The sequence below is a fragment of the Scomber scombrus genome, chromosome 17, assembly GCF_963691925.1.
Source record: "Scomber scombrus chromosome 17, fScoSco1.1, whole genome shotgun sequence".
Classification (NCBI taxonomy): Eukaryota; Metazoa; Chordata; class Actinopteri; order Scombriformes; family Scombridae; genus Scomber; species Scomber scombrus.
The window spans coordinates 1100535-1109414 of NC_084986.1; the positions used below are offsets into that span (position 1 = coordinate 1100535).

The 8880-nt window shown below is 38.1% G+C and overlaps 1 long non-coding RNA gene across 1 annotated transcript; it reads left to right on the forward strand.

Annotated features, from left to right (window-relative positions):
- Positions 1–7383: 7383 nt before the first annotated feature.
- LOC133997282 (uncharacterized) lies at positions 7384–7846 on the forward strand. The gene is made up of 2 exons (XR_009927285.1): positions 7384–7437; positions 7744–7846. It is a non-coding gene; the product is annotated as an uncharacterized LOC133997282 (long non-coding RNA).
- Positions 7847–8880: the final 1034 nt, after the last annotated feature.

Below are 8880 nucleotides of genomic sequence, written 5' to 3' on the forward strand. Positions count from 1 at the left end.
GTTACGTGCTACAGTGTGTGTGGTTTCTCTGCTCCACCAGGTGCTGCCCTCTTCCTCCTGCAGGTGATTGTCACAGCTGTGACCAGTTTGTCGTCAGTTCCAGTATCCAACCAGTGCCAGTGGGCTGTCTGACAGTGTGAAAGCTGTTTGTGTGTTTATGCTCATGTTCAGACAGTGATTTCTCGATAATGGATAACTTTTACTTTTCAGTGAACAACTAAATCAGCTTCTTGTGTTTGTTTCTTGGTGATGCTTGCTTTTTGTTAATTGGGAGTGAGTTATAAATTCCCTTTTCTTAATTGTCAATAAATTCTTGGTTTTGTTTTTATATTTTGGTCATCCATTTGTTTTTCTCTCGGGTAATCTCAATTGTATTTCCCTCATCCCCTAAACCAGGGGTGGCGAACCATGTGCCATGGAGAGCAATGTGTATGCAGGTTTTCCTTCCAACCAAACACTTCAACAGGTGATTTCACTGATTAACAAAGCTTCAGCCCTAAACAATCTCAGAGTCGTAATAATGCAGAACATCAAGTTCCTTGGAGTGCAGATCTCAGGTCGTCTCACCTGGTTGATGAAAACCATCAAGATTGTCAAACGTGCCCAGCAGAGATTGCACTTTCTCAGGAAACTAAAACAAGCTAGTTTCTCAAAACATTCTACAGAGCCACTGTTGAGAGTGTGATGACATATTGTATCTCTGCTTGGTTCTCCAGCTGCAATATCAGTGACACCAAAGCCCTGCAGAGAGAAGTCAGATGAACCGAGAAGATCCTAGGCATACCCCTACTCTCCATCCAGGACCTCTATCACAGCTGATGCCTGCATAATACACTGAGCATTGTGAAAGATCCCTCACATCCTCTTCACAGACTGTTTGATCCTCTTCCATCAGGCTGAATTATTAATACCATCTGAGTGAGAACCACAAGACTGCAGAGAGTATCCTTCTGATAAACTGCTCTATTTCTCTGTTTGTAGTCACCTCAAATCTTCAGGTTTCATTCACAATTCAAAACCTTTGTCTCCCAAACACAAACAAACAGTACATAAAACAACACCTTGTCTCCTCCAGCTCCCTTTCATATGAACGTGTCAGAGGTTAAAGTCCTTACTGTGAAATTTAAAGTCAACATGTGAAAACCTGATCATGCTGATGTTTTTCTGAGTCATGATATCTCAGGTTCAACTCTGACTAACAAACAGCAGGTCACAGCTTTGATCCACCTGTGAGCAACTTTAATCTTAGAATCATAATTCAGTTCAGATTATAGCAATTTTTCATTAATGCAGCAAGATTCGAAACAGCATACTTTACTACTACTCGTACTAACTCTGACGTCATTTGAAGTATGTAGTGTGTTTCAACTGCGTAGTATGCGATTTAGAGTATGCGAGAAGTTCCCGGATGGTTTACTAGATTCAGCAGAAATGCAGAGTATGCATCAAGAGCTGACTACTCACACTCACATTACCCAAGATGCACCATAACTTCTGAAAACCCAAAATACAAACGTCACAGATCACCACCTCGGTGGTTTCAAGTTAGCTACAGCGATTCATAAGGCTAAATTTAGCAACACACGGCCTTCATTTATTGCATTTGAAAAGGAAACCAAACAATATATGAAAACTATTAGTGATTCAAATAATAAGAAAGCTGCTAAAACTCATGTGTTATGTACTTTGCTTTATATTTTATAAGTGAAACCCCTACTGGCTGCTATGTTGTTATATATTAACGACTGTGTGTTTGTATTGTTCTATTTTCTCTTTGTAATGTTTCCTATACATCAATAAAATATGTATACAAAAAAAAAAAAAAACTTGGATACAGCGGAGAAAAAAGTTAGCTACAGCGAGGGTATGTTTCGCTTCCTGTTCTCAAAATAAAAGCACCAATTCTATCGTTATTGTTTTCTTAATAATAAAAGACAACGGGTGTTTTATTTTGTGAAAATGACCGGAAGTGCATTACTCGCTACGGCTAACTTGAGTGGCTCCGAATTCGCGGGAACAAAACTTTAAACAGCTGTTATTTGGACAGATTAGCGTGACGTTGTGGATCTAAAGGGCAACTTTCTCGCATAAAAAGGTTAGACATGTCGATAAAGTGGTATATTTACAGAGTTAGAGATAAAATGAAATCTGCTTCAGCCTGCTGATTTCAGCTCGGGTAGGAACGAAATGCATTGTGGGATATCGTGTAGTTTACTACAGTGTAAACGGTCTGCTTACTATCTTAGAATCATCATTCAGTTCAGATTATAGCAATGTTTCATTAATGCAGCAAAGTTAGACACGGACTCTGAAGTTATAAGGGTGTGACGACTTCCTCAGATCAGACACAGAAACAGTAAGAGGCCTCATAGAAGATTTCAGGCTCTTCAGATGATCACATGGCTCATTACCACCATCTAGTGGACAGATAGCAGAACTACATGTGATGTGTGATTTCTCTGACACTGACTGGTTAGACTGGTTTTCACGTCACTCTGATGTTGTTTAGACTTGGACTGTGAAGTTATGAGTCAACCAATAAACTGTCACAAATGCAATTTTCAATTTATACGGAAGATTATGAAGTCTGTCACACCAGGTTTTTTTTTCTCTTTCTTTCTTTTTTTCTTTCTTTTGTCTTTCATTAATTATTACTGTTTTTGACCCTTATTATGCCTTCACATGACTGTAAACCATGCTGTTGCTATTGCACAAACTGTAAACTGGAATGACTGATCTTTTTGTACATGTACATTTCAATAAAGTTTTGTTAAAAATCAAATTAAAATTAAAAAACCCTAAAAAAAAAAACCCAAAAAACTGTGAAGTTATGAGGATGTGACAGCGTCCTCAGATCAAATGCACACAGACAGCAGGACTGACGAGGGAGAATGAGCAGCTTCTTCTCTCCCAGTGTTTCCTCTACACATGAAGGTGGAAAGTGTCTGTAAGTTGGCCTGAAGTGAGTTCAGCAGGTGAGAATCCTACCAGAGAAATCTGTAAATGTCTGATGAACACCATCACTTTGATCACATTGTGTTGTATCACTGTTTGACTACAGCTCAAATGTTTCTTCATGCTGATTGGATGTTTAAAATACCTGTTTGATGGTTGCTGGTATAAATATTGATTTTTTGTTTTAAATCCTTGAGTTTAACTGTTAAACTTCTGCCACAGTTTAAATATTTAAAGATAGATGTAAAGATTGAAAACACAAACCTTCTTTTTCTTACTAACAAACTTAAATCCCAACAGCACATTTTATTGTTTCAGGATATAACAAAGAACCAAATCTGGATATTAAAACAATTCTGAGGATTATAACAAATAACATGTAACCACTACAGTAAATAGGCTGTAAATAGTGCAGAAATATCTCACGTATAGGCCCTTTAGGAAGGATTATAAGTAAGACACAAATTCAATTCCATACACAGAAGAACAATAATCAACATTACCCCTTGTGTGTTAACTTAGATATGATGAAATATAACAATAAAATAAAATAGACCAATTGAAATGGATACCTTTTTTTTTTTAGAGCTTTTCAAATATTAACTGTTTTGGCTCAGACGCTCTCACACAGACAGCAGTGGTGATGATGATGATGAAGATCTTCTGTCTCCTCTCAGAAACAACCATAAAAAACAACCTGCATACCGTACAAGTTAATTTATGTAAAATTATTTCTATTATTCAGATTAGTATGAAGACTTTACAGCAATTTTATAACCTTTTATCAGTTTATTACTGGCTTAATTTCTCAAACAGAAAAATAAAAAACATGCCCATAAATTTCTGCTAGCAATAATAATAATTTCTCTCTGCCATGTACTGCCCCCCCTTCTCTCTCTACCATCTAGTGTAAGAACAGGCTCATTCTACAGGTGTTTACCGCCATCCTCTGGACTTTTAGTGAAACTGCAACAATAAATTTTCTTTTACATAATTTAACTACAACTGTAACTTTCTTATGTCTAATGTAGACAACTATAAATTAAACAATAGTTTTAAGTCTGTTTTAATCGATGGGGGTTAGACTGTGTTTATTATACACAATATTTATTATACACTGTATTTATTACACACAGTAATAACTACACAGGCAGTGCTATAACAACAGCCTGTCTTATTCAGTTTATTTCACTCAGTTCTATCCAGACAGCTGCTGGTTGTTTTCTTCATGTAATATTTTACTGCAGTGATGGTTAAAGATGAACACAGATGAATATGAGCCTGTTTGTGAATCAACAGACTTTACTTACCAAACTTAAAATTCTCATCTGTTAAAATTGATTGTATAATATTAGTAACCTAGTAATGGAGAGATGTCTTGGCAGGTCTCCTTAAAAAAAGAGGTTTTAATCTCAGGAGACTGTATAAGGGAGCGTGTCTATGTTCCCACAGCTCTATGTTCCCACAGCCCTATGTTCCCACAGCTCTATGTTCCCACAGCCCTATGTTCCCACAGCTCTATGTTCCCACAGCCCTATGTTCCCACAGCTCTATGTTCCCACAGCCCTATGTTCCCACAGCTCTATGTTCCCACAGCCCTACAGTATGTTCCCACAGCTCTATGTTCTCACAGCCCTACAGTATGTTCCCACAGCTCTATGTTCCCACAGCTCTATGTTCTCACAGCCCTACAGTATGTTCCCACAGCTCTATGTTCCCACAGCTCTATGTTCCCACAGCTCTATGTTCCCACAGCTCTATGTTCCCACAGCCCTACAGTATGTTCCCACAGCTCTATGTTCCCACAGCCCTACAGTATGTTCCCACAGCTCTATGTTCCCACAGCACTACAGTATGTTCCCACAGCTCTATGTTCCCACAGCCCTATGTTCCCACAGCTCTATGTTCCCACAGCCCTATGTTCCCACAGCCCTACAGTATGTTCCTACAGCTCTATGTTCCCACAGCCCTATGTTCCCCAGCTCTATGTTCCCACAGCCCTACAGTATGTTCCCACATTTCTAAGAGATTATTCAAATTTAGACCCTATGTTCCCACCACATGTGTGGTGTCCTGGTACGTCTCTAAGGCTACGAGTGAAAGTCCCTCATGAGCAATCATTTACAAATTAAGCACTGGGGCGGGCACAACGCTGTCCTGATTGGGCCGTCTTTTTGTAAAATAGTTGTAAAATATAACCCTAACCCTGTGGGAACATAAGTCCTAATTTTGAAAAAAAAGTTAGAAATGTGGGAACATAGAGCTGTGGGAACTTAGAGCTGACCCCCTGTTTAACAGTGATTGGATGGAGAAAGGTATTTGGTCAGTGATTCATCTAGTAGATAGCAATGGCTGCATCTTGTCATATGATAATTTCTGTCTTAAATATAATTTAATATGTAATCATAATAACATATTTAAATCTGTAACAAAAGCTATTCCCATCTCTTTTTTGTTTTTCATTAAATAAATTATAATCCTACTATCAGCCTTCGTTTACCACAACTTTTAGTGGGAGGGTGTGATTTCAGTGATTTCAAAGCTATCAATTAGAAATATGTTTAATTACATCTGGCCCATCAGTGTCTTGGATAATTCTTTTCCAATGAAAGTATTCACATGTTATGAACCAGATGTTTGACATTCCTCATACCTCCAAAAACAAAGGAAATCCTTTTTAAAATATTAAATGGTGTATATCCATCCAGTGACTGGTTAAGTAATTGTGTGTTTTGTGATGAAACTACTAATCATTTAGTTTTCTGATGTTTACTTTATTCACAAGTCCAAACATATGAAGGTTTAATGTTTCATGATGAGTTTCTCTCTTATATTAAAGATCTGAAACTCATGAAAAATCAAACTGCAGTGTAACTATTTAGCATTATAGAAAAATAAGATTTAAAGAATAAACCCTAGTCCTTTTAATTTATTCACTTTTAACTTAATTTTATTTAATGTTATTTAATTTTCATTTATAATGTATTTTTTATTTGTCTATTCTCTATGCAGCTGTTCATTTATAACAGTGTAATGATCTTGGTGTCATGATGTTTGTACAAATAAAAACTTTTGAATAAAAAAAAACTTCCTGAGACTTCCTTGTTAATAAAGATTTTTTAAACCCTCCCACTGTCAGTCTCATGTTGGTTCCTCTTTTGTTTGGTTTCCTGCTTGAAGCTGCCGATTAATTCTTCAGCTTGATTCAGATGATTTTCAGCATCTAAAGGTAACGTAACCAACAGTTTCATCATGTTTGTGTCAGCAGCTGTTAAAATGATCTGATAACAGTACAGATGGAAGTTATACTGATGACTTATGATCATTTCTTAACTGTATTTTGGGTTTCCGGGTTCTTAAAGTCTCCAATCCAATAATCCCAATTTTATGCTTTTTTTTGACAGATTGATTTGATTATGAAGAAAATGTTACTTCTATAAAGTTATTTTAACTTCAGTTTCGCTTTTAAATGTGTTTTTGAAATATTTTTATGATGCAGTAATAAAACGCAGCGGTGTGACAGTTAGAAAGAGGAAGTGAACAGGAAGACATGACTCCATATATGGGGGTGAAACGTGTCTTTAGCTGCTGTGTTGGGTGGAAACAGTGGCACGCACAGACTTTTTGAAGGGCAGGGGTGAAAAGAAAAAAAAGGGCACATACAGCGCGTGTTCTCGTCACTGAAGAGGGCACTTTAGTGTATTTTGCCAACCAGGAGGGCACATTAGCGTGCGTTTTTCAACACTTGTGCACACCACTGGTCTTGTCAGTCTCTTTTTCTGTGCAGAATACACGACTCCTTTTCCAGAAGTTACAAAGCTATCTAGCTAGCTATCAAAGCTAAGTTATCATCATGAACACAACATAGTATAGATATCCATATATGATCTGCGACAATTCACTGTTGGATTTAATCTCTTCAAACATCAGGATGCAGGATAATAGATGATGATCATAAAGAGATCAAATCATGTCTGTTATCAAACAGTCCATCATTCCTCCAAATACAACAGATTTGACAATCCTGCAAAAATGTTTGTATCATAGTTTAATAAAAAGTTACAGCCTTATGTTAATAACATAGTGGGAACTGATTGATGTGAAAACTCTGAAAGACATTTCTTCAGTGTGTGTTCAGTTCTTTGGGGTTCTGTTTCCATCAGACAGACAACAGTGACATTAGTTTGTGGACAGATGAACATGAGTTTCCAGTGAAATCTGTCAGATTGTTTCATGTCCTCACAGAGAGTCTTGGCAGGTTCCTCCTGTGTGTTTGGAGCTGAACTCTGCTGCAAGCTTCACTGCTTTAATATCATCTTGATGCTTTTGGACTTTGACTGTGAAGTTATGAGAGTGTGACAGCGTCCTCAGATTGATGATGAAGGACTGATGAAGGAGAATCAGCTGCAGCTTCTCTCTGTGTTTCCTCTACAGGTGAAGGTAGAACCACTCTGTGACCACATGTGGATCTGAATTCACCTGGTGAGTATTTTCTTCTTTCTGACACACAGCTGGATGAACATATATGCATGTCATCAGTTTTAAACACAAGTGAACTATAACTTGCTGCATATGAGCTCTGTAGTGGACAAAAATACAACTGTATAAAAAGGAATCTAGGTAATGCAGTTTCTTCAACGTGTATCCACAGTTGAAATCTTCCAGTAATGACTAACTGTGGCGCCACCTGGTGGTAGAATAAAGAATGACAGTGTGATAGACAGCAGTGTGTCTGTATGATGTGCAGCTGGTTGTAATGAATCAGCATGTTGTTGTGTTTGTGTGAAGGTGTTTCTCTGCTATGGATCAGAGTGAGGACAGAGAGGAGGGAGTCCCTCCCTCTAAAAGCTCTCTGTGTGGGGAACATGACAGCCAGACCAAAGCTCAGAGGTGAGATGAGGATCTCTAACTGTCCATCACTGTTCTCCACTCACATCACTCCATCATCATTATTCACACTCAAAGCTCTGTGTGTGTTGTGTTGAAGGACAAAGGAGCAGCACAGACCAGACTTTTCTGGGCCTGGACCTGAACCCAGCTGTGTGTCCATGAAGAGTGACGAGTCTATTGATGATCAGAGGTCAGAATATAAAATGTTTTTGTCTGTTTCTCTCCATTTGTCCTAAGTTGATTGATTATTTACTATTTACTCTTTATTATTAATTAATGTCACATTTGTAGATCTGATTACAAATATCAAACCCAGAATTAAAACCCAAAAACAGAATATCTAAACTGCACCACTGCTCCACCTCACTGTTACTACGGCAACTAGATGGCAGCTGTCACTCAAACTAACTACAGGTTGTTTTCAGTGACAGCTGTGTGGTTTTTCTTGGTTTCCACCAACATCACTGAGACCTGATGTTGTCCTGCCGTCAAAGGCCTCATAGCAGGAGATCATGTTTGAGCAGACTGTGTCCTGGGAAGATCACAGATGCATCTGTGCTCTCTAAGCTAGTTAGCCAAGCTAACAATGTCAGTTTGTTGTAGCTGTGTGGATCAGTTTCTTACTGCAGGTTTATGTAGAAACACCTGATGTGTCGTAGCTGTCGTCCAACAAAACACACAATCTTCAGGATCAACACTGTAGTTACACTTGTTTTATCTCTTCTCTGTTTCCATCAGGATCCATCAGCAGAGACCAGATTCTCTTGAATCCGGCTATGGGTCCACGAAGAGTGACCGGTCTATGGGTCGATTTATTAACTTCAAACATGGACATCAGTCAGCTGATCAGAGGTCAGACTGTAAACATTTGTGTCTGTTATTATCCAACTCTCATAAGAAGAAGCATTATTTCTAAGTTTTTTTAACACAAGCATGTTGTCTGTGTGTGTGTGTGTGTGTGTGTATGTGTGTGTTTGTGTATGTGTGTGTATGTGTGTATACTCCAACATTTAAGATAACAAATGCCTACATGTA